Source organism: Ursus americanus, chromosome 20, assembly GCF_024610735.1.
Source record: "Ursus americanus isolate L20-20 chromosome 20, mUrsAme1.1.p, whole genome shotgun sequence".
NCBI lineage: Eukaryota > Metazoa > Chordata > Mammalia > Carnivora > Ursidae > Ursus > Ursus americanus.
This window is the reverse complement of record NC_142146.1, coordinates 49,985,927-50,010,555: the sequence shown is the minus strand read 5'-3', so window position 1 is coordinate 50,010,555 and position 24,629 is coordinate 49,985,927. Positions and strand designations below refer to the sequence as shown.

Genomic DNA, 24,629 nt, shown 5'->3' with positions numbered 1-24,629 from the left:
CACTCTGAAAGTTGTGATGCACGCTTGCAGGCACTGACGGCCACATCATGAAGGTCATTGAGCCAGCAGCAATAGGAGATCATGTCACAATTTCACCAAAGGAAACGTATGTGCTTCAGAGAATTGATGAACTATAATGACTTCTAAGATAGTATATTTTAAACTCTTATTTCATGGCCATTTAAATCTAAAATATTGTACAAGGAAGGAAGGAGAAATTTTTTTTAGCACCCACTATGTGCCAGGCATTGTGTCAAAAGCTTCTAAATCCACTATCTCATTCCAGAGGAAAGGGAGAAAAGAATCCACCTTTGTTAAACATCTAAATTAATTGGACTCTGAACTATGTATTCTATGGATGGAGTTACAGAACCATTCGTCTTCACCCTTGCAAAACTAAATCTGAATCAGACTCCAGAAGGGCTTTCCACATAAAGTCACCCTTGCCCGAAGGGGCTGAGAAAAATAAGCAACATGAAGGTCTTCCTGAAAAATACATTAATGGGTTAAAACTTCCTTGTTTCAGTTCAAATGTGTTGGTCTCTTAGGGTGAGAAAAGCTACTGTCCTTCTACCTCATATCTAACGTATCTTTATAAAAGACGTACTCTCTCACTTCCGGGTTCCATTCGTTTTCAAAAGGGAGGTGTTATAAAGAGCAGATCTTAGATCCTATGAGATTCCTTCTCATTTAAGTCCTTCCTTTTGACAGATTGCAGAAAGTTAATGTAGGAAACTCCCTAGGCTTTCATCACATTTAAAATAAAATTCATCTGGGGGGATATGAGGATCAATCTCTCTCTGTACTCTATCAAGTAGTACATTATCTGAAGTTTATATAATGCACACATATTACTCTTGTAAATAAAATACATTTAAAATTTTTTTCTACCATAACCTTCTCACAAATTCATCTAAGAGGAAAGAGGGACACATGAAAGCATGAAGGAAAAAGTCACGTTAATCCAGACTTCCAATTTTCAACATTCTTGTCAATATCTCCTTGGTTTGCACATTTTTATTTTCCATGCATAGTTTCACAGTTGTTATTATTGTTGCTGCTGTTGTTTTATATAATTGAATACTTTTCAATGTGTGTGTCAATTACCTCATGTTATCATTTTGGATCTGTTCCAAATGTCTTTTCATTTTCATACATTATCTGCCCTTAGGTCAATCATTTATCATCACAACGCATCGATCACCATGTCGACAGGCATCTTTCATTGTCCAGTTGGTAAGCTCTATATCCTGATGAAGCAAAGAGGTGAAGTACTCAGCACCTCCCCACAGGGCTCTGTTCCTGGCCGGGGAGTGTGCAGACATTCACTGATAGCTAGCTGCCTACCCTGTATGTTAGAACTAGTGGTCTAGCAGATACACACTCTAGAGGAAGAGATCGCTGGAGGTCAGGGCAGTTAAAGAGACTATGGCAGTGTCAGAAAAGATTTGGGCATTAAGGACAGGGAAGAACCCAGGCCAAGGAAAGAAGGTAGGTGAGGGAGGCTCCAAGGGCAGATGAAATATTTTTTAGCAAAGATGAGGAGGTTGAGGGGCCTCTTAGGGAACAATGAGCAAAGCACTCTGGATGGAACCTTGTTTGAAAAAAGGATTTATGTGAAAAATGATGCAAAACAAATAGACGTAAATCAACTAGTCTGCTGAGGACAGCCTGGAATGAACGTCTGGTGAAGACTCCCCGCTGAGGGCCGTTGCAGGGAGGTTGAAGGTAGAGCGCTCATCAAGGATTCAGGTCTGGGGATAGGAGCATAAGCAGTATTTTTGGAAGATCCCTCTGGAAGCCAATAGGATGGTCCAACAGGAGACTGCTCGAATTGGCCAGCTATAAGGTAAAACTTGCTGTCAAAAGAACGGTACTTCCTCTTGCCAGTTCTAACAGACTATGGAAAAAAGGTTCACAATGCACGATGCACTCAAAAAACAGTTCACAAGTAATTTGTACACTATGAGCCTATTTTGACAGAAGATTTTCTACCTCTGCAGAGAAACCAAAGGATATACCCAAATATATTTGGTATATTGGGTATATCTGAGATACCCAAATATTAACAGTAGTCGACTTATGCAGGGTGGAAGTATGCGTGATGTTTTATTTCCTTAATTTTGCTAGCATATTATTTTCTGCTGTAGGTATGTATTACTTTCATATTATGGAGCAAAAAAGAAAAGTGATATTCAGAGAAAAAGAAATGATGCTTGAAGCCATCAGGAGCCTACAGGTATACTTATCATGGGCAAAAAGAGCTTTTTTCTTATTTCACAGCACCCAGGACTGTGAGATAAATGGCACTAAGCTGACTCAGTTTATGTTTTAACAAGTATCCAGGACGTGACCATTAAGCTATGCTAACTGATGTGGAAAAGAATTTATTAAATCAAATCACTGTTTTGCTATAGATCTGATATGGATTCCTGCTGGGGAGGCGGGTGAGGAGCGGTCTGATCCCCTAAGGACAGCAGTAATTAAACATTAAAGGAACTTTTGGCAATAGTGACTACAAATTCTACCAACCCAAGCCTGGGTGACCCTCCCTAGAGTTGGCCTCTACTAAAAGGAAGAGAACCTAAGGTTTATAGTTAATCAAATTAATGTGAGCTGAGCTTCTTAGGGGAAAAGGACGTCTCAATCTCTCAGACAGCTGTTCAGACGGGTGCTTTATTAATTCCCACTGGCTGAATAAATGAATTTACACCAAGTTCTGGGATAATGCCAGAACTGAGTGGAAATATGCTATACAGAAATCAAATCACTGTGCTGAAATTTCAGAGACCTCTCTAATAATTGTGGTTTATCCCCAGTATTCTGCATTCATCCTTTGCCCCACCTCTTCCTTGCCTTTTTTTTTTTTTACATAGTTCTATGGTGATGAAATGAGAGGAGTAATGCAAAATGGTATTTCTGTATAGATGTTAGGAAATATTGGCAAAAGAATAGGAATAAGGAGGGGACTGGTGAAGAAAAGAATTTTAGTCAAAATCAAACGTATTGAAGGATTTGAAGAGACACACAGAGCTTGAGCCTAATCTGCTAACTGAATTCCATGGGGAGGTGGTTGGTCAGTTTTGGGAAAAGGTCAGTGTTTTGTCTAGTTTTCTAGGGCAGTTGTCACAAATTATCACAAATGTGGTGACTTAAAACAACAAATGTATTCTCACAATTCTGGAGTCCACAAGTCTGAAATCAGGTGTGAGTCGGGTGGGGCTCCCTACAAAGGCTCTAGGGGACAATTTAGTCCTTGCCTCTTTCAGCCTCTGGAGGCTCCTCAGCATTCCTCAAGTGACTTTAGCTCTCCAATCTCCGACTCCACCTTCGTCTTCTCGTCTGTCTGTTACAAGGACACTTATCATGGGACTTAGGGCCCACCTAGGTTGCTCTCATCTCAAGATCTTTAACTTCATTACGTCTGTAAAGATACTTTTTCCAAATAAGGTCATATTCACAGGTTTCAGGGATTAGGATATGAACATATGTTCTTTGGGGACTACCATTCAACCGACCAGTGTCAGTTTGCGGAAAGTATGTGTTAAGCGGGAAGGAGGTGGGGAAAAGATGGAGAGAGGAGGCAGCAGGACTGGACTTGCATTCTGCCCTGACAAGACAGTAAAACTGAAGATACAACAAAACCATCCAAGACTATAGAGAGACGAAAAGTCACTCAGAGTACAGGTTTGAGAGCTCCCATCTGCAGGTGTCTTCTCTGATGGGGTGAAAACAAAAAGAGAAACAAGAATCCTCATAGGTCAAATAAGGGCAGGTGGGCCTTCCCATGCCCTGCAGTGTCTCTTTCCCCAGAGACAACAGTATTGGATCAGGTAGAGAGATCACACATGAAAGGATCCACATAGAAGTATCATCAGGAACCATACCCTTGGTGAGAATGGATCTATCCACTAAACAAGAGGGCTTATCTGGAAGGAGCATTGGGCCAGGGGTGGAGAGAGAATGGCACATGGGCTACTTGGGAGGTAGAAATAGCAAAGACACAGTACAACAGAAGCTAGGAGGCATGCAAGCTATGGAGGAGATAGCAAAACATTGATAAAACCATAACTGGTTGGTTATTATTTTTATCATTTTCCTGATCAAGAGTATTCCTAAGTTTTTTTAATAGATGCCTTTCTGTTTGGTAAAAGCTTGAACTGTCATGTCAGCAGAGGTAGATGTTAGAATCTGGTAGTCATAACATCATGTGGTGCAGGCCTAGAACAGCTCAAGGAGCAGCTGGAACTCGAGTTCCAGACTCAGTATGAGGACAGATGATTTGAATCATGGGACTTATGATGATGTCAAGGAGCAGGGGAGAACATTAAATCTAAAAGGACTAGGTACTTCTCATTAAAAAAGAAGCTCGGAATCCAGATGATTGAAAGCAGTAGTCAAGAGATCATTTCAGCAGAACGGTCACTGAGGTCAAAGTGGACCAGTCTCTAAAATGAAAGCATAATTCTGAAAAGAATAAAACCAAAATATTTTATACCCCACAAATCAAGATTTTAAAAACTTATTACAAATGAAGAGTTATGAGAAATGAAAAGTACTTTGGTTTAATATTAAAATTGATTTATACAGTGTTAATGTCTTTTAACACTATGTTGAGATTATAAAGTACAAAGATGTATATGTGTACATAATAGTACATTTAGTACTGGTACATAGTAAATAACAGTACATAATATATGTGTATATATAGATACACAGTAGTACAAAGAGCGGTGGAGTGAATGGAACACGGGACTATATTGGAGCAAAATTTCTACATTTTAACAGAATTAAGTTAATTTTATTCTGAAGTAGATTGTGATAAGTATATATTATAATGGTTAGAGAAAACAACTCAAAGAGTTTCTCAAATCAACAAAGGAATAAGAATATTTAACAGAAAAGAAGGTAATCAACCAAAAAGTAAAAGTTGACTACAACTAGTAAATAAATTTAGCACAGTCACAGAATATAAGATCAATATACAAAAAATCAATTGTATTTTTATACTAGCAATGAACAATCTAAAATTAGTAAAACAAATTTTTTTTTGCAAAAATCAAAGAAAATACTTAGAAATAAATTGAAGAAATGCAAGTCTTATAAATTAAATATTACAAAACATTACTGGGAAATTAAAGATCTAAATAACGTGAATGGTCACAGATTGGAATAGTAAGCATTGTCAAGATGCTAATTCTCCCAAATGGATTTAGAAATTCAATATATACCCTATCAAAATACAGCAGGATTTTATAAAACTTGACAAGATGATTCTAAAATTTATATGGAAATATAATAAACTTAAATAGCCAAAATAATTTTGAAAAAGAAGAGCTATATTAGAAGACTTACACTATATGATTTCAAAACTCACTACAAAGCTATATTAATGAAGAAAGTGTGCTATTGGCAAAGAGTAGGCATATAGATTAATGGAAGAGAACTGAGACTTCAGAAATGAGTCCTTACATTTGTGGTTAATTGGTTTTCAATAATGGCACTCAATAAAATTCAATTAGAAAACGATGGTGTCTTTGAAAAATGTTGCTAGTACAACTGGCTATCCACATGCAGAAAAACAAGCGAAAGAAGACCATACACCCTTATCTTATGTCCTGCACAAAAATCAACTCAAAGTAGATCAAAGATTCACATTTAAGAGTTAAGACTCTAAACCATCTAGGAGAAATCTTTGTGAACTTGCATTTGGAAAAGATGGAACACCAAAAGTACAATCCATAAGAGAAAAACAATGATAAATTGGATTCCCAGAAATAAAAATCATTTAAGAACAGATCATTATGGCAAGACAGACTAGCTTAAAAATTCTGCAAATCATATACATGATAAAGAACTTGTATCCAGGGGCGCCTGGGTGGCACAGCGGTTAAGCGTCTGCCTTCGGCTCAGGGCGTGATCCTGGCGTTGTGGGATAGAGCCCACATCAGGCTCCTCTGCTATGAGCCTGCTTCTTCCTCTCCCACTCCCCCTGCTTGTGTTCCCTCTCTCGCTGGCTGTCTCTATCTCTGTCAAATAAATAAAGAAAATCTTAAAAAAAAAAAAAAAGAACTTGTATCCAGAATATATAAAGACAACTAATATAACTAAATAAAAAGATATGTAACCCAACTAAAAAAATGGATGAATGATTTTAATAGATATTTCACCAATGAACTATGATAGATATGTGAACGGCTAACAAGCACATAAAAAGCAGCTCAACCTCATTAGTCAGTAAGGAAATACACAATACACCACAATGAGACATTCCTGCACTCCCATGAAAACCGCTGTAATTTTTTTAAAAATTTAGTCAAGAATTAGTGATGATGTGGAGAAACTCGAACTGAAACTCTCACTCATGGCTGGTGAGAGTGTCAAATTTTCCACTATGGAGAATAGTTTGATAGTTTCTTAAAAAGTTAAGCACGAATTTACCATATGACCAAGGAATTCCACTTTTAGGTGTGAAAACGTATGGCTACATAAAGACATGTACATGAATGCTCATAACGACATTATTCATAACCACCAAACCCAGAAACTTATCCAAATGTCCATCAAATGGTAAGTGGATAAACAAAATGTGATACATTTATGGAATTCTATTCAGCAATTAAAAGAATGAACTACTGATACAGGCAACAACGTGAATCAGCCTCAAAAACACTACACTGAGTAAAAGAAGCTAGACAAAAAGGCTGTATATTATACAATTCTATGCTGAGGACAGGTCTAGAAAAGCATATTTATGGAGACAAAACAGATCAGAGGTTTCCTGGGTCTGGGAGTGAGAACAAGGATTAACTGCAAATAGGCACGAGGAAATTTTTTTTTGTTGTTATAGGAACTTTCTAAAACTGAATCTTGGTCATTGTTGTAAAATTCTATAAATGTACTAAAATCATGGAGTTATATTTATTTTGGGTGAATATTATGATATATAAATTATACCTGATAAATCTGTTAAGACAAAAAAAAAACCCAAAGTGTCATGCCATGATGTACAATAAATACTGGTAGTTAAAAACAAACAGAAACATTACTTTCCTGAGATAGGCTTGTTATTTTTAAGCACCCGAGTTCCCTTTCCGATCAGAAGCAAAGATTGGAGGTCAGAACGTAGAATTCATTACAGGGTCCAGAGGTCTGGGAAGTCTCTGAGAGGCGTTGCCAGGCAGGGTCAGAAAGAACGGGGAGTTTAGTTGCTATGGGGTTCTCCAGGACAGTCTGCTTCATCCATCACAGGGCTGACATACTAGAATCCCTAACTAGGTTGAAGGCGAGTCCAAGGGCGTCCCAGAGACGATCCATATCGGGCACACACTGGAGCCGGGCTAGCGTGGAGGGAACACAGATCAGCAAAGGCCAAGGGAGGCGCCACAGGCAGCCCCACGGAGTCACCCACGTCATGGAATGAGACGACAAAGCAGCCAAGGACCATCAGCGTCTCCACAGCACATGGGAGGTCACGAAGCACGGACTGGCTGCGGAGGCAGTGCAAGGCTGGCAGGCAAAGATACCGGAATGTCCCCGAAGCCCAGGCAGGACAGCTTTAAGACACAGCTGGTAGGCAAGGGACAGCTCGGAGGAGAGTGATAACCTGGTGAATGGCATGAAGACCACCTCGGATAAGGAGTTGTCATTTTGAAAGAACTAAACTTCGATCCAACTCCTCTTTGGGAAATGGATGACCTACCTTAAAGCAGCAGGTTATAGGCTTCCTCCTGCCTTTACTGGGACTAGGGACTTTAAGCCAGATGAGGTCAATAAAAATTCCTTTTTCTGACTATTGATAGACATTTGCAAGATGCAGAAGGCACCCAGTGAGCTGAAGGGCTAATGCTGTGACCTTTGACCTCTGGCGTCCCAGGCTGACCTGCTGGAAAGCACATCCTTTGTCCCCCAACAGACAACCCTTCGGATTTAAAGAGGCTTCATCTTATCACATTAGGAAGTCTCTTTGCCTCTCTCAAGTCTTGCACGGGCCTGAGCAGATGGACCAGGTGCCCAGAGATAACAGCTGGAGCATTATCTTCTTGTCACTGGAATCTTCTCACTTTGGACCTCAGTCAAAACCCCTAACTACAGGAGGCCCTGCCAGGGTGCTTGAAAGGATTTGATTCTGCAACAAGCACAATGAGTCACTAGATCCCCAGAGCATTCTTTGGTGTATACCCCAGGTGTTTCTAGGTTCATTTACAAATCAATTAACCATTTGTAACTCTTCAAGTGGCATTTTAAAGCGAAGTATCATTAAACAAAACCAATTGGAAGCAGAGTCATTCCACTTCCTGCTAGTCAGATTGGACTCTCATAGAAACCACTGTCATGTCCCACATCCAGAAGGGGACCTGCCGTTCCACACAGCTAACATCATTACGTAGGCCCAGGGCTCGCTCACTCAACAGCACAGCACATTTATAGCAATATGGTTGTTTGTTATAAAAGCTTTCACATGGGGGAAGGGGAGAAAGGATATTTGGATTCCTAATGTTTTTGGCTCGGGGCTTTTTCTCTTTTAATTGAGTAGGAGTGAGTTATTTAATGTTACGTGTAGGTAAATGAGAAAATATGTCCCTTTCAGGAAATGATTTTAATTTCCCTGCAATCATTCTTAATTGTTAACTATCTTCTGAAATTCAAAAGGCTGCCATGTGGAGGAGGGAAGCCATTTGGGGATGTTGTTACATTAGGACAGAACAGGACCAAATAGAACTGGCAACAGGCAGGTTGGGGACATTGTAAGGGACTCGCGGACAGTGTGGGTCGCTCAACAATACATCAGGCTGGCCACCCAGAGATCTGGTAAGCTTGCTGTCACTGGGGGTACACAAATGGTGGCCACAGAACCAGATGTTGGTACATGATAAAGAAAACAGAGAATTTACTTCTCTGAATGGTACTTGCATTCCATGGGCTTTTTCAGATGGTAAGAAATTAAATTTTGCTTAGATGACATGGGTTTCTTCTTCTGGCATGCTCAGTATCCCTTCTCCCTTCTGATAATAGCATGCTATGCCTCAAGTGGGACAGACCCCATGCCCCAGGCTCCTGGTGAGGGCAGGAGACAGTCAATGGGAGTTCCACTGCCCAGGGCACAGTGACGGACTGAGGATGGTCACGTGACCCCTATCAGTTCAATCATACTCAATCCTGGGACTTTTATTGGAAGAGAAACTCTTTCTTCTGGACTCGTAGCTAGTTAACCCTAAAGCTACCTAGGGCTAATTCAAGGATAGGACCTATTTGAGAATGAACTGGAAGGTCATTAGGGAGACCATCTTCTCTAGTGGCCTCCCTCAGCAGGGGGTGTCTGCTCTTTCCTACTCTGGTGCTTTATCCACCATGTTATCATGACTCAGCTACTTGAGTCAGTAGCTTCTATTGCTTCTAGGACTACAGACTAATTGTAAACCTCCTATTCAGATTCCTTCCCCAAGAGAAAGAACCTGCCCTGCACCAACCAGTCACCACCCATGTGATAAACCTAAGTAAACTATGGCTCTTAAACTCGAATGCTGTGGAAAGCAGTCTTTATGTCAGGGACCGTTACAAACTGAATATTTGGGCTCCCCTCACACTCCAACTCATATATTGAAGCCTGGCCCCCACTGTGATGGTATTTGGAGGTGGGGCCTTTAAGGAAATGGGTTTAAATGAGGTCATGAGGGTGGGGCTCCCACGATAGGAGTAGTGTTTAATAAGAAGAGTAAGAGACCAGAGCTTCAAACTTTTTTATGTAATGGTACTGTAAATATGGACACTTGTCCTCAGAATGTGGCTCCGGACTCCTTCCCAAACAAGTGTCAATGTTCTTTCCAATTTCAGTTTTCTAGAATCCTTTTTCTTTTCAATTCTCTTTCAATTGTTTTGTTTGAATTTTTATTAGTGTTGTCATCTTTCCCATAAGGATTGGTGAAGGTGCCAAGCAGAGAGTCTCAGGCATTCTGCTCTTCCTCTCACCTATTACCCAGTACTTGTCTCACTAAGACAGGAGTTTTTCACAAGGGGAAGGTGATTAAAAACAAATTGATAGAAACCACTTCTAGGCAACCGGCTCGAACAATGGAAACTTAAGCAAGGCAATAGGGCCCATAGTGACTACTGAGCTGACGCGAACAGGCTTATCAAGTGACCTGCCTTGAAATATCCATTAGGCCCTAACTGATGAATTACAACCAGGCGCATTTCCTAAGATTATCAAAAAAGGGAAAATCCCATAGATCTCCATACTTCCTCACTCCACCCTATAATCACAACCCCTCACCGTCACCTCCTGACAGGCAGTCTCTCCTTTGCTGTCCTGCCCGCTGCTCCCTGCAGTGTCTTCAATAAATGTTTCTCTCTTTCGTTCTACTTTGGGTGAATTCTTTCACCGCCAGCACCACCAGCCCCAGCCTGTCGGGACGCCCCACAAAACCCGAATCTGGGACACCTCAGACTTGTCTGGTAGAACATGGTGATTCAGTTGGGTCATGGGTCATCCGAAGAGAATATAATCGAGATTATCGATAAAGTATAACAGAAATATCCCTTAAGGGAAATATATCCCTAAACCACAGTGCCTCAGGCCTAGTAACAGCTGGGCCGGTTACCACCCTTAGGTCTGAAGGGATGACTGGAAGAAATGATTACCAGAACCCAGAGACAGAGTGGGCTGAGTGAGGGCCACCTGCGAGAACCTGTCACCCTTGATGGAGGGATACAGCCAGCCCATGGGGAAGGAGTTTAAGGAATAAATTCAGCACCATCCCCAATCTCCTGCCAATTAGCTGAACCCAACTGGAAGCCAGAGGCCACAGGAACATAGAGCAACCTCCCAGAAGTACAAAGCACTACAGAAAAGGGTAGGGATGGGTATGCAGGAGCAAATGGAAACTGTTCAACACACTTGGGGGGAAAAATACTTAAGCTACATTTCCCTTTTAGCAGGCAAAAAGATTTCCACACATCATAGCCTGCTGATAAGTCTGATGGCAATAGGCTGATCCAGGGCTGCTTTTGGCATGAAGGAGAAGACAATGCCCAGCCAGACAGGGAGCAGCCACCACTCACACTGGTGGGCTAGCTGGCCCAGCCTGAGGGTATTGTGAGAAACTACGCCCTCCATTAAGAACGCAGTGACACTGGAGACGACAGTCTTGCATGGTCTGCTTAAAGTGACACCGGTCATAAAGGCCGGCCACATCATTCTTCAGGCATTTTCTAAGAGACAGGGGAATAGAATACTTCCATTCTTCCAGTCAAATACCTAATTTTAATTAAAATGTGGAGAAGTATTATGTTTAAGAAGTAGGAAGTGAAAAATATTATAGAAAAGGTCAGGTTTCCAGAAGCATTATCTTGCATTTAAGATTAAAACAGGAAGACAATATGTATTGAAAACGTAACGCTTGTTCATTTTTAATTTAAAATTAATCCACTGATCCCTAAAGACACAAATAAATTCACTAAAATTTATTCACTCAGCAATCCAACTGAGACTGCTTTTTTTCTACCTTTTTCTAGGGAGAATCTAATATGGGAGAGAAATCACATTAACTCCCATTTATTAAGCAAATATTTACGGAACATCTACCATACATTGGGCACTGATCTAGGTGCTAAGAACAGAAAGAATAGTCTAAGATAAACAAGGCCCTTCCTTCCTTTAATCGGCTTAAGTTCTAATCAGATGGACAGACAAAAACAGCGAACCACAGCACAGGGCAGGATAAAGCGCATGCTAGGGGAAGCTCAGAGGACTTTGGTGGGAGGAGGCTTTAAGCAGAGATTCATTCTGATTGAAGGGAAATCACAGAAGGCTGATGGAGGAGGCAATGGGAGCTCTGGGCTTTAAACAACGAGCAGGATAATATTAGAGGGCACACAGGAGCCCACTATTAGATACCTCCAGTCAAGGTCAAGCTTGAACAGAGACACAGGTGCGTCAAGTGTTGGGCAAATGTAGACCAAAGGGGGGCAGTGCGGTACAGCTGCATGGGGGGACGACACTGGAGGTCAAGGGGAAGACGGAGGGGTGGGGTCAAACCACGGAGAGTCTTAGATACCAGCTTACTTAACTCTATTCAGGACGTAACGGGAACTCTAGTGGGTGCCATACACGGCTGCGATGAGTGTTACATATATGCATATATTTTTGTGGGTTTATTTTGAGCAGCATGGTCTACAGCAGTGCTTATTGCCCCTTGTCTGTGCCCAATTTGTTTCCCTGACAGTAAAATCTGTAGGGCATTCATCCCTTATGTGCCACATTAAGTCACTGCACCAGAAATTATATTAATGGCCTCAAACTGTAAATAAGATCTGGCTCACAGCACCCCCCCCCATAGATAATGGAAATAGTTCAATACCAACCAGACGAAGGAGCTAGAATGAAAGTGGTTTGTTGGAACAAAGTAGCCTATAAATAGTCATACTGGGGCAGATAGGCCGCGTTGCTAAAAGGCCCTCCAACTAATCGGCTGAATGTTCCATAAATCAGTGTGAATACAGAGAGGGGGGCCTGCGTGTCACCCACACAGTCAGCGCGGCAGCGGAAAGAGAGGGAGACGGCTAATTAATCTTCGCATTCTGCCATTGTAACTCACTGCAGTTTCCTTTCCTACCAGGGCAATTGGTATTAAAAAGAACAAAGAGAAAACCCAGTCTGCTTCCTTTATAGGGCTCTATTACCTAACCCCAAAGGCCAAATCGGGAAACGCTTTGGATTTTGATGTTAAAGAAGACGAGAGGGTGGACAGGAGGTGGTGTGAAATCCTACCGACCATTGCAAAGTTAACTGGGATCTGGAAAGGAAGTCAAAACCCCCAGCCGGCCGGGCTCGTAGCAACTAATGCTTCACCCGCTTAGCGCTCAGTTACGAAAGCAGAGCGGCACGAAAGGTCACATTTTCGGTGGTGAGCCTCTGTAACTAAATATCAAATATCGGGTCACCCGGTGCAGAGTCCACACTGAGACTTCACCGAAGCCCGGGAAGCACGGCAAACAGTCCTTGAGAAGTGCTTCTGCTCTGCAAACACACGCTCCGCCCCCCCCCCGCCCCCCCCCCCCCCCCGGGAGCGCGCAGCTGCCGAGGCAGCTCTGTGGGCCCTCTTTGCCTTAGTGGGGGTGAGCCAAGTGACGTCCCAATGTGGCCAGCCTCTGCTGCCCCAGGAACAGGCTTTCCTGGGGAGTCAGACCATCTGGTAAGAGATCTGCACTGTGTCAAGGGCCCCACGCCTGCCGCGGGTGCCGGACCTGGAGGAGACATCGGCGTGTCCGGCTCCAGGCGACTGACACGGGCCCTGCTGCAGGCCGGTGGTTGAATAACGTCTTACCTGGCCAGAAAATTCCAAATAAATTCTTCCATAAACCACAGTTAGCCCCTCCTTGCTTTTTCAATATTTTAGGTTTTTCAGATTAATACAGCTATCTGTCAAACCTCTTAAAAACAGCCCGTTGGGGCGCCTGGGTGGCCCAGTCGTTAAGCGTCTGCCTTCCGCTCAGGGCGTGATCCCGGCGTTTTGGGATCGAGCCCCACATCAGGCTCCTCCGCTATGAGCCTGCTTCTTCCTCTCCCACTCCCCCTGCTTGTGTTCCCTCTCTCGCTGGCTGTCTCTCTCTGTCAAATAAATAAATAAAATCTTAAAAAAAAAAAAAACAGCCCGTGGCATAAAAATCACAAGTCTACCAGATGCAAAAGCCACTGTATCCTTACACATCCGTGTTCAGAGGCAGGGAAAAAGGGGAGTGTGTCTGCCTTCTCTTTTTTTAAGAATCCTCAGTTGCCCCTCACATCTTATGGATGGAATGCATCACAGGCCCACACCTAAACCGATGACAGGACCAGGGGCACGAGCCTTCACGTTTGACTTAGACCAGTGGTTCAAACTGGAGAGGGTGTTAGAATCACCAAGAAGTCTTGTTAAAACGGATTGCTGGTCCTCTTTCTCAGAATTTCTGATTCAGTAGGTCTGGAATGGGGTCTAAGAATTTTTTTTTTTTTTTTAAGATTTTGAGAGGGAGAGGGAGCACCGAGTGCACAAGAGCAAGGGGAGGCAGGGGGAGGGGCAGAGGGAGAAGCAGATTCCCTGCTGAACGCAGAGATGGACCCAGGGGCTCAATCCTAGGACCCTGAGATCATGACCTGAACCAAAGGCAGATGCTTAACTGACCGAGCCACCCAGGCGACTCAAGAATCTGTATTTCTAACAAGTTTCCAGGTTGAGGTTGAGGTTGATGCCACGGGTCTACATGAGGAGGATACCGTTTAGACAAATGAAGTTTCACCCTGCGCCTCCCCTTGAACACACGGCTATGTGGAGGAAAAGCAGCCAAGTCAGGTTCTCTGCGCAAGGAAAAGGGCAGGCATGTTGCAGCTGAACGGCGATCGGCAGCGTCTTCAGAATTGGAAGCCAGCTAACACCTGAACTTCTTCACAGCGGGGCATCTTTGACAGTCTAGGTTGATCCTGGCTCCTTGCTCACCTGGGTAATAGCCCTCGACTGCCCCTGCCAACAAGCCCGGGGCTAGAAGTGAGGCAGAGCTGTTGCCAACGATGGCCAATGGCTCACAGCACAGGGTGGAGCCCCGAGGAGCCGCGGGGAGGGCACAGTTACCAATGCGCCCCAGCAAATCACATCAGCTCTGCACCTCGTTCCAGTTCAACGTCTCTGGGAAAGTACCTCCACTCTTGGAGATAACAAGATAAAAACATAAAACAATCAACGAATGATCTTAAACTGCTCTTTTAAACTGAAATAAGCCAGACTTCAAAACAAGCTTCTGTGTATGTGAAAGAACACCCAAGCATTTAATTACAGCTATGTTATGAGCCGGGCCAAATATTACTGCTCCATCAGTGCCCTGTGAGAACACAAACCATTCAATAATCTGTTAATCTGACCCTTTGTTGGCCACTCTTCATAAGATAAGCCTTGCTCCCTGAACAACTTTGATTCTCATTAGCTGAGGGTTTAAGCTGTGTTAGAAAGGAATAGCTAGAGTCGTTTAACAGAGTTCAGACGTGAAATGACGGATGGGTGAGCCTGTTCAGATAACCCAGTAGGCAGGACATGAAAGCTTATAAAGCAATGTGTATCGGGAAACAGTTGATTCTCTTCGGCCCCAAGTCCCCATGCAAGCTCCCGCACGAAGATAGGAGTCTTCCCTGAGTACTTTGGGGATTAGGATGGGAAGCATTAGAAGTAATGTATCCTGGGCATCCAGCTTTCCACAGCCACTTTATCTCCAGGGCCCTGGGTATTTTCTCCCATACATTTGAAGTGATCCAAGAGGCACTTCTAATCTATTTGCCAATTCTGGAGAAGAGTTACTTTAAAGACAGCCTCAGTAACTCCATATAGCGCAGGAAGAGAAAATATTTGGTATACCATACTAATACTGTCTTTCAACGAAAGGATATCAGCGGCTTGAAATAAAGCGCTGTCAAAGACAAATCCATTAGCTGTGCCTCTCTCCTGTAGATGTGGGCAGAATTTGAAACACCAAAAGAATGAAAACAAAAGAATCAAAGTGCTGGCTTGTTGACTGTACATAGCACCTGCTCTACTTTCCACCCAGCGGGAAAACAAGGGAAAAAATATACTGATAAGCGGTAAAAGAAAAGACACCACTTTCAGGCCAGTGCTTACGTTCTGCTATGAATAATATTAAGCATTGTTCCATTGCCAGGGGACAGATCCACATGTGTATTGTTCTTTGCCTGGGCACATGCTTCCCTCGTAAAAGATGTGGGGGCAATGTCTCAGGCAAGTGTCCTTAGCTGTAGGACTTAATGATCCCTCCATCAGGGGCAGCCAGTTGCTCTCACCTGCCATGCCAGGTGTGTAAGATCTTTCCATTTCTTGGGAGTCATCACAGCCCAGGAAAAAGGCCTAACTCACCAGCAGTGAAGAGACCAGAATCATCACCCAAGTGGACCAGGGCAGACATACAGAGTCAAGCTTTCTTCTAAAGAAGACCCCATGAAAAATACAAACTCTTGGTCTCCAACACAGCTTTGACTAAGAAAGATTGTGACACTTAGCATGGTTTGACCTACGATAGGTCAGGCAACCTTTATAAATTTTTATGGACAGTTTTACAGTATAGTTAGCAGCCTAAATTTCAATTTCATAGAATATTTCATCTCAAGGAGCATACCTATGGAAATTTGGGCCTCCTCCTTGCTGTTTGACTGCACATTTTAGACCATATGAATAGGTTTTCTTTTTCTGTCAACATAAGCCCACCCACTGAATAGGTGGGTATCCCCTTACTAGATCAACCTCTGAGGTCACCTATTCATGGAGAGGACTCTCCTCCCAGGCCCAGACCCAGGAATGTGGCCAGATGGACTCCACCCAGGGGCAAGCATGTTTTTATATTTCTGCCAGCATTGTGATTTATGCCCAAATATTTAATACAATTGCTGTATTCTTAGAACATCCTCCCTTTCCTCCCTCCTTTTCTTCCTTCTTCCATTCCTCTTCCAAAGCAGTAAGACTATAGCAGAACATACCACCTCAATTTAGATACGGCAAATTATAAATGCAAATTAGAGGCTTTTCCATCACCCTGACCCAGCCTGAGCTTTAAACAAAAATGTATGTACTGTAAAATGATAATCACTTGCTAGTTGGAAGGAAGAAATGACAAATAGCAAAGAACACATCTGAAAATGCATCGGATTTCATTATGAATGATTTATTCAAATGCATCCGTAAGGCAAAGGCTGAATACTATTTATTTCAAGTAACTGCATTTTAGAGCAGACTACTGTTTCCTTGTGTACCCCTGTCCCCCTGTCCAAACTGGAGGTCTGAGCTAGGAAACGAGCCTGGGCTTCAAGGGGGAAACCAGCTTCAGCTTGGAGGAGGCCAGGAAGGCCGTGTGATGTCCTGGGAGTCAGAACAAGGCAGCACACCTGGGTAGGGGGCTAAAGAAAGAGCCAGACCACATAGACTGAAGCCAAGAGGCAGCTGCCGAGCCACTAAAAAGACAGTAGAGAACAGAGCACCAGGAAAGCATCCAGGTCAAACCAAGAGAGAACAGAGAAATGTGAGCCAAGAAGCAGGGAGGCCCAGGCAGTGTCCAGAGCAGCCCACAGGCCTGGATAGATGATCCTGGGCCTCCTCCACGGCTGCTATGGCCAGTTTCAAAAGCAGTCCTTCCCTTAACGTGGTTTAAAGCCTCTAGTTTACAAATGGGTCACATTTTATGGACACTAGGAATCTTAGAATTAATTCTCTGGTCACCCAGAAGCTCAAAGTTTAACTTGTTTTTCCTCACACAAGTACAGAGAACTTTTTGTTGTACTTTTCTTTGTGCTAACGTTGGCCCTAGTGTTAATCCTGGTCCTGTTCTTATTAGCCTTATTCTCCACCCAGAATCCTTTATATATTTCTGCTAATTGCTGTAAATATTAGTAATAAGGACAACTAGGCAACTGGGCGTACTTACTCTCAAGTGATCTGTGCTGCACAACTCCGGCTTAAGTCCATCGCTTAGAACTCAGAACATACTTTACCAGAGAAATGACCCCACAAGTCTGTTTCAATACACATTGTGAGCACACGCGAGTGTTCTCTTTGATCACGTCCTTAGCATCCAGCTTTTAACTGGGGCCGAGTTAGTGACTCGCTAGTAATCCAAACTCGTCAAGGAGTTGGATACCTAAATTTGAGTTTCTATTTTTCAGAAAGATCCCGCTACGAGCACCTTGCAACTTCTGAGCTATGCATCAAAGAATGATGTGAGATAAAACCAACTCAAGGAAAAACCTGTGCAGATCTAAGAAAACATTGAAATAAACAGAACTTCCACACATTCACAAAACCAATTCTCAATTTCTAGAAGGATAACTAATCCTTCTAGGAATATTCTAGTTAAAGGACATAAGGCATTAACCTGTAGATGACTTAGGTATTGAGCAAGGTCTGGCTGTGACAATTGTCACCCAGTCATCCACAGTGTTTGGGCTCATCCAGCTGAGAGGGCAGACATGCTCTTGTGTCATCCCCTGAAGCCACCCATTCATGACGCAGGGCACTCCTCCCAGGTCCAGACCCAGGAATGTGGCCAGATAGTCAAAACTCCCAAAGGCTCTCCTGGGAGCGCTGGCAGCCAATCCATTGAGGGGAATAAAAAAAAGAGAGAGAGAGAGACAGAGAGAGAGTGGCTTCTCACTTATGCTCAGTACCCTCATCCAGATGCCATCCCATGTGCTCGGGAACACCACACTTTGCAGAACGCATGCCCAAAAAGCTTGCTGAACAAATAAATGGTATTAGCTGGAACCATGGGATCTGGGCGCAAAGGACCATATGGCCCACAATAGAGGAAGAGGAGAAGAAATAGGAGGAGAAAACGAAATCCCTTTTTCCTGAGCAAAAGCTGGCTTTGAGCAGATTCATAAAATGGGCTTTGAGACAGGCCTGACTTGGTTCCTGACCCCACCACTTGTAAGCTCTTTGCACATGATTTTTCCTCTGTTAAAGGAGAACTGTCCCCGTTGTATTCTAGGGCCAACCACCCTGGTGCACCGGATTCCTTCCTCTCCTCCCTTCTCAAAGTGTTTGATCTTTGCCTCTCTTCTACATTGTCCATTTCTCCCTCCAAACTGGATCATTCCTGACAGCATTCAAAGATGCTGTGGAACCTAAAGTTAAAAGAAAAAAAAAAAAAAGGATCTCCCAGACCCTACACCCCTCCAGCCACCATGTCATTCACTCACATACAACAGATAGAAATCCTCTAAAAGTTGACAGCCCAATCAAAGTCTCCCCTGGCTTCACTCAAACAGCTTTTGTCAAGGTCATTAGCGATCTTCACTTTGCTGAATCCTATGGTCCATTTTCAGCTCAGCCTCCTGAGATCTTCCTAAAGTAGATCCCCCCCAAAGGTGTGTGCTCCCCATTCCACAGAGTGGAGCCAGTGCTGAGAGATGCCTGCTGAACTAGAGATTCCATTCTCCAGTGACTTTTACCAGCCCCACAGCCACGTGTGGCCATGGGACTAGTTCTTGCCAATGGACAGGGACCCGATCCTATTAGGTCTTACAGAGCTAGTAAGGAGTTTAGATTTTATTCTAAGTTTGACAGGAAGTCATTGGACTGTTTTTAGCAAGGTCTTCTTTCTCCTTGAACCTGTGAAGCCAATTCCTGGGCAGGTCCCCTGCATTTACCCCTCCTTATTCCCTCTTGACATAGATCTTTGCATAGCCAGCTACTTCTTATCATCCCAGATCTCTGTCTGAGACCTCCCCACTAACTTACCCATTCAAAGAGTACACTTTCATCCTCTCTCACTCTAGTTTTCTCCACAGCGTTTTTCATTGCCTGACATTATTATATTCACTTATTTTCAGACTCCAGAGTGTATCAGAATCACCCGGGCACTTGCTAAAAATACCAATTTCTGCCCCCAAGCCCCAGGAACTCAGGAGGTCTGGGAAGGTGCCCAGTAATCTGCATTTAACCAGATGATTGATCCACAGCTAGGTTCCCCAGATATGCATATGAACTCCTGGTCCAGCCAAAAAGGTGCTGCCCTCCACACTCAGCCCCCAGGATACAAATGATGCGTTTTCAAAGAGGAGGGATCTCTGTTAAGGGAGGATTTTCAGCACGTGGGACTTTACCTGGCTTAATTAGAGAGAAAGAGCCATCTGGCTGGGGAGCTGGTTTCTCTGGAACATTTCTGAATTATTCCAACTGCACCAATCCTGTTCCTAGAGCCCTGAAGTCATTGCATAACTTTGAGTATGTCGCTTTACCTTTGTGGGCTCTGTTGTTACTTCGATAAAATAAGAGTATCTCGAACTACATATTATCTTTGATCTCTCTCAACCACAGGGAGTCTTAACTACAGGCAGCTTCTATAGTGCTTATATCCTTAAGCAATAATATGACATAAGAGGCAAATGCTGTGAAACAGAAGGGTTTGTTACAAAAGAGAAACGTCATTCTAGGCCCCCAGAACCATGTAACAACTCCCCCTGGCACCACAACTGCCAAGTAAAGAAAAGTATTTTCAAAAGCCAAGTTCTGCACAACTGCCAGGGAGTTCTGAACATTTGACCATAAACATTTCTATGCTTGCAAATCCTAAGAACCTGGGCACTTATAACTGTATCGTAAAAAGGATATAGAACAGAGCCACCCCAAACAGAAAATTCAAGCGGAAACACTACATTGCAATTACTAAACTTAACAAACACTTAAAACTGCAAAACAGAGAGGAATAGGGGATCATCGTTCTACTGAATACAACTTGACAAATAGTGCAATTGTCATGAAGGCCTTTAAGGGAGAGAAATTAAGAGGGGGAAAAGGTCTCCTCAAGAAGACAGCATCACGACAATGTAGGTGCGGGGACTCAAGGAACTGAGAAATGGCATGACCTCATTTAGTCAAAAGTATTTGTTGGGCCAAGTACTATGCTGGGAACTAGAGGTATGAAGGTTAGGAAAAAGTCCCTGTCGGCACTGAGAATTATAAACGGACAATAACAATACAGTTAGTGGGGACACAAATGAGGCTGTGTCCACTCGGCTGGGGGAGGAGCCCAAGCAGTTCTTCCCCTGCAAATTCCCTGAACTGGGATTTGAAGGAGGAGTAAGAGTTTTCCAGGGGCGCCTGGGTGGCTCAGTCAGTTAAGTGTCTGCCTTCAGCTCAGGTCATGATCCCAAGGTCCTGGGATTCAGTCCTGCAACCAGCTGCCTGTTCTGTGGGGAGCCTGTTTCTCCCTCTCACTCTGCCTGCTGCTCCCCCTGCTTGTGCTTGCACTCTGTCAAATAAAATCTTAAAAATAAATAAACAAATAAATAAATAAATAAACAAATAATAAAAAAAAAAGTTTGCCAGGAGTTTAAGGGGAAAAATGCCCACCAGGAGCAGAAAACAACACAGGAAGATACTCATCGGGTTATAGGTTAGTATTTTTCTCTTAGTCATGGAGATCAGCCCTGGATGCTGATTGGCTTGGTGAATAACTTCGGCCAATAGAATGCGACAGAAGTGGTGGTGTGTTAGTTCCAATCCCAGGCCCTGTGAGCCTTTGCACATTTTCAATGCTAGCTCAGACTCCAGCAACCAGGTGAACGAGCCCAGGCTAGCTTTCTGCAGCACGAGCACCCATGCTAAGGAGAGTCATCCTAAACCAGCCAGCCCAGCCAATCTGCCAACTGACCACAGATGCTTGTCTGAGTGTAGCCAAAGTAAGCCTGACCTGGTCAAGATCAATAGTTTTTCTCCTGGTCAACTACAGACCCATGAGCCACAATAAGTGACTGTTGTTCGAAGCTTCTAGATTTCGGAATGCTTTCTTATGCATCTATGCATAAGCGGGAAGACGCGCCTTCCAACTTGAGTTTACAATTTTATTAAACAGGGTTAAGGGGGAAAAAATGAATTGAGTCCTAACTTAATGTAATCATCAGCCTGTCACAGAATTTCCATCAGTTCTTCTAAGCCATCATGATTTCACGTAGATTCCTTCCATAATGCAGTTCTCATAACCTAAATCAGCGACACAGACCAGAAAAAAAAAAAAAAAAAAGACTTAGAATAAAAAAACAGGTTTCCTGTTATCACTTCTGTTCAGCAATGCCCACCACATTCCTTACCTCTGCTGCCTGTCCTGATCAAACACAACAAACAAAACCACAGTTCTCGTACAAATACGACCTCTGGGGAAAGCCCAAGAAGGTTAGGAAAAAGTAGTATTTCTTTTTCTCACCTAAATACATTCTGTAATAAGACTCAATATATATCAGTGACTAAACATAAAATGTTGGGCTTCTTTTACTGCATACGTTGAATTAGCTTAGGTGTTGCCTGGTTTTTGCCTCATACGGACTCCACTCCTACTTCCCAACGTATAGTGTAAATACACAGTGAAAATTTTCCACGACTACATTCAATGGAGTCTGTGTGGCCCATTGAGACAATTGAATCATCTGAATGCCCAACTACTGACAGTGATTTTAGGGGATTCAGGGACAGCCACATATCCAAACATAGACCCCCATGGTCTCTCTCTGTGTCCTACTGGATACTTTTTATCCCTGCAGAAATCAGAAATACAATTTTCTTCTTCTAGAGAAGAATGCAAAAATTTAAAAACTATAAATCTCTTCTTGTCCAAGCTTGATTACTATAACTCATTATTACTAATTCATCACTTATAATTCAGTACGGACAAGGAGCCTACCACAGAGAGAATACAACAGAAACTAAAACTCTGTTCATTCGAGTTCTGTATTGGAAAATGCTTTTCTCTAGGCAGATATTTAAAAATATATATATTTTTTACAACCTAGTGAGTTAAGCAAAGAGCCTTGTTAACCCACCTGTCAGTCTGTGGGCAAGGTCGCAGGTGTGATTAAGATAAGAACCTTGAGATGAGGAAAGTATCCTGGATTATCCAGATGGGCTCAATGTCCTCACAGCCATCCTTTAAGAGGGAGGCAGGAGGATCAAAATGAGAAAAAGGAGATTTGAAGACACAACCAGAGGTTATAGTGATGCACCTTGAAGACAGAGGAAAGAGCCAGGAGCCAACAAGTGTAGCTGGCCTCTAGAAGCTGGGAAAGGCAAGGAAATGGATTTCTCCCTGAAGCCAGAAGAAGATACGACTTCTAGAACTGTAAGTGTTGTTTTAAACCACTACATTTGTTGTAATTGGTTACAGCAGTGATAGGGAATAAATACATTCAAGACAGCTTAAAGCTTGGGCATGGATGGAACATATGGGAAATTTTCAGAACAACTCCATGTTTGGCCAAGTAAAATCATAAATGGAGAGCCCATGGCAGGCAGGTCTATGAAAGCTACAGCCTCTGTGGGAACTGCAGTCAAGCACTTGGTGGCTTGGGGACACTCTTGATCAGTGGGGTGAGTAGTTGGGAGGAAAGCCTGGAGCCCACCTGGGCTATATGTCTATATGTCATGTCTCTGATCACCGTGACCTCTGAACATAATGACTCCTACTTTACTTCTGCTTTCCAGATCTTACGCAATTTTCCCTCTTAGTCCAAGCTAAGGGAAAGGCAGATCTGGAAAATAAGAGCAGTAATGCCAACATTACAAAACACACCCAAACTTTCGAGGTTTCTCTAAAAAGGGCCCAGACAGCTCACCCCTCAGTAAAGCTCAAAGTCAAAAAGCCTACACATAGGCTTGAGCTTCCATTCAAAAGTTTTAATTTGCACTCTTCAAAATAAGCAGATATTCAAGGATTATCAAACACCTGGAAAAGCCTTAAATGTGAAAAATAGCCATCAAAACATGACAATCAATATTAAAGCTGAAAAAAAGCAACTAGAAAAGAGAGACTATACCCAGAGAAGAAAATATAACACAACAATGACAACTGAAATCAGTGATTTATTTAAAAGGCTAGGGCACCTGAGTGGCTAATCTAGTTAAGCATCCAACCCTTGATTTTGGCTCAGGTCATGATCTCAGGGTCATGAGTTCAAGTCCTGTGTCAGGTCTTGTGCTGGACATGGAGCTTAAGATTCTCTCTTCCTTTCCCTCTGCCCCTCCCCACCCCACTCACACACTCGTGAGCTCTTGCTCTCTCTCTCTCTCAAAAAAGAAAAAAAAGTTCTAAGAGAAAATATTGCATCCACGAAATATTATTAAACAGGATGTTTAAAAAAGTGAACATTCAGAACACTAAGAAGAGCTCTGAGAAATTTAAAACATGCTATCTGAAATGAAAAAAACTACTGGAATGATTGAAAGGTAAAGTTGAGGAAGTTTTTCAGAGAAGGAGGGTAAGAGAGAAAATATAAGATGATTAGTGAACCAGAGCTGCCAGTCCATCATCGGAACAATAGGAGCACCAAAAAGAGAACAGAGAAAATGAAGGTGGGGGAACAAAGTAGTTTAAGAACCTTTCATAGAACTGAGGACATGAGTTTCCAGATTAAAAGGACCTGGCCCACAGAGCACGCAGCACAGTGGATACAAATCAGCCCACACCAAGTGACTTCATCATAAAGTTTCACCATATGGGCGCTAACAAAGGGATTCTAGAAGCTTCTAGAAATTTAGAATTAACCTCCACAACAGGCCAAATACAAGGGTTTATGTATCAGAATCGATTTGTATTTCTTCATAACAAATTGGAAGGTAGAAGACTACAGAGAAATGTCTTCCAAACCTTGAAGGTAAATTATTTCCAACACAGAACTCTTTATCCAGGTAATCCCTCAATCAAGAGTAAAATAGAGACATTTCGAGACCTGCAAGTTTTAAAATGTTCACCTCCCAGGCATCTTTTCTAAGATACTGGAAGGAATAAACCTGAGTGAATAATCCATGAGAAGTAAAACACAGACTACCAAAAAAAGAAAAGAGATCCAACACAGGATATTGTTGAAGGAACTGTCCCTGCCAGTAGGAAGGTAGGTCTAGAATGTCAGCAGTCAGAGACCAGGGAAGCAACCAGCCCTATGGGAGCACCTGACTCAGGAGACAGACACTCTCCCCCAGATGGCCGTCTAACCCAACTATGCTCTGAACAACATGCTCCACCAAGAAGTAAACCAAGAAGAGGATATACACTCAGACCAGGAAGCAAGGGGCCAACTCAGGGGACACAGCATATTCCTGGCAGAACAGCACAGG

The 24,629-nt window shown here is 42.9% G+C and overlaps 1 protein-coding gene across 3 annotated transcripts in view; it reads right to left on the bottom strand.

The window, feature by feature from the left end:
• The window catches only part of KCNAB1 (potassium voltage-gated channel subfamily A regulatory beta subunit 1), a 385,175-nt gene that overhangs the window by 259,968 nt on the left and 100,578 nt on the right, over window positions 1-24,629 (bottom strand). The gene's annotated exons all lie outside the window — the stretch shown is intronic.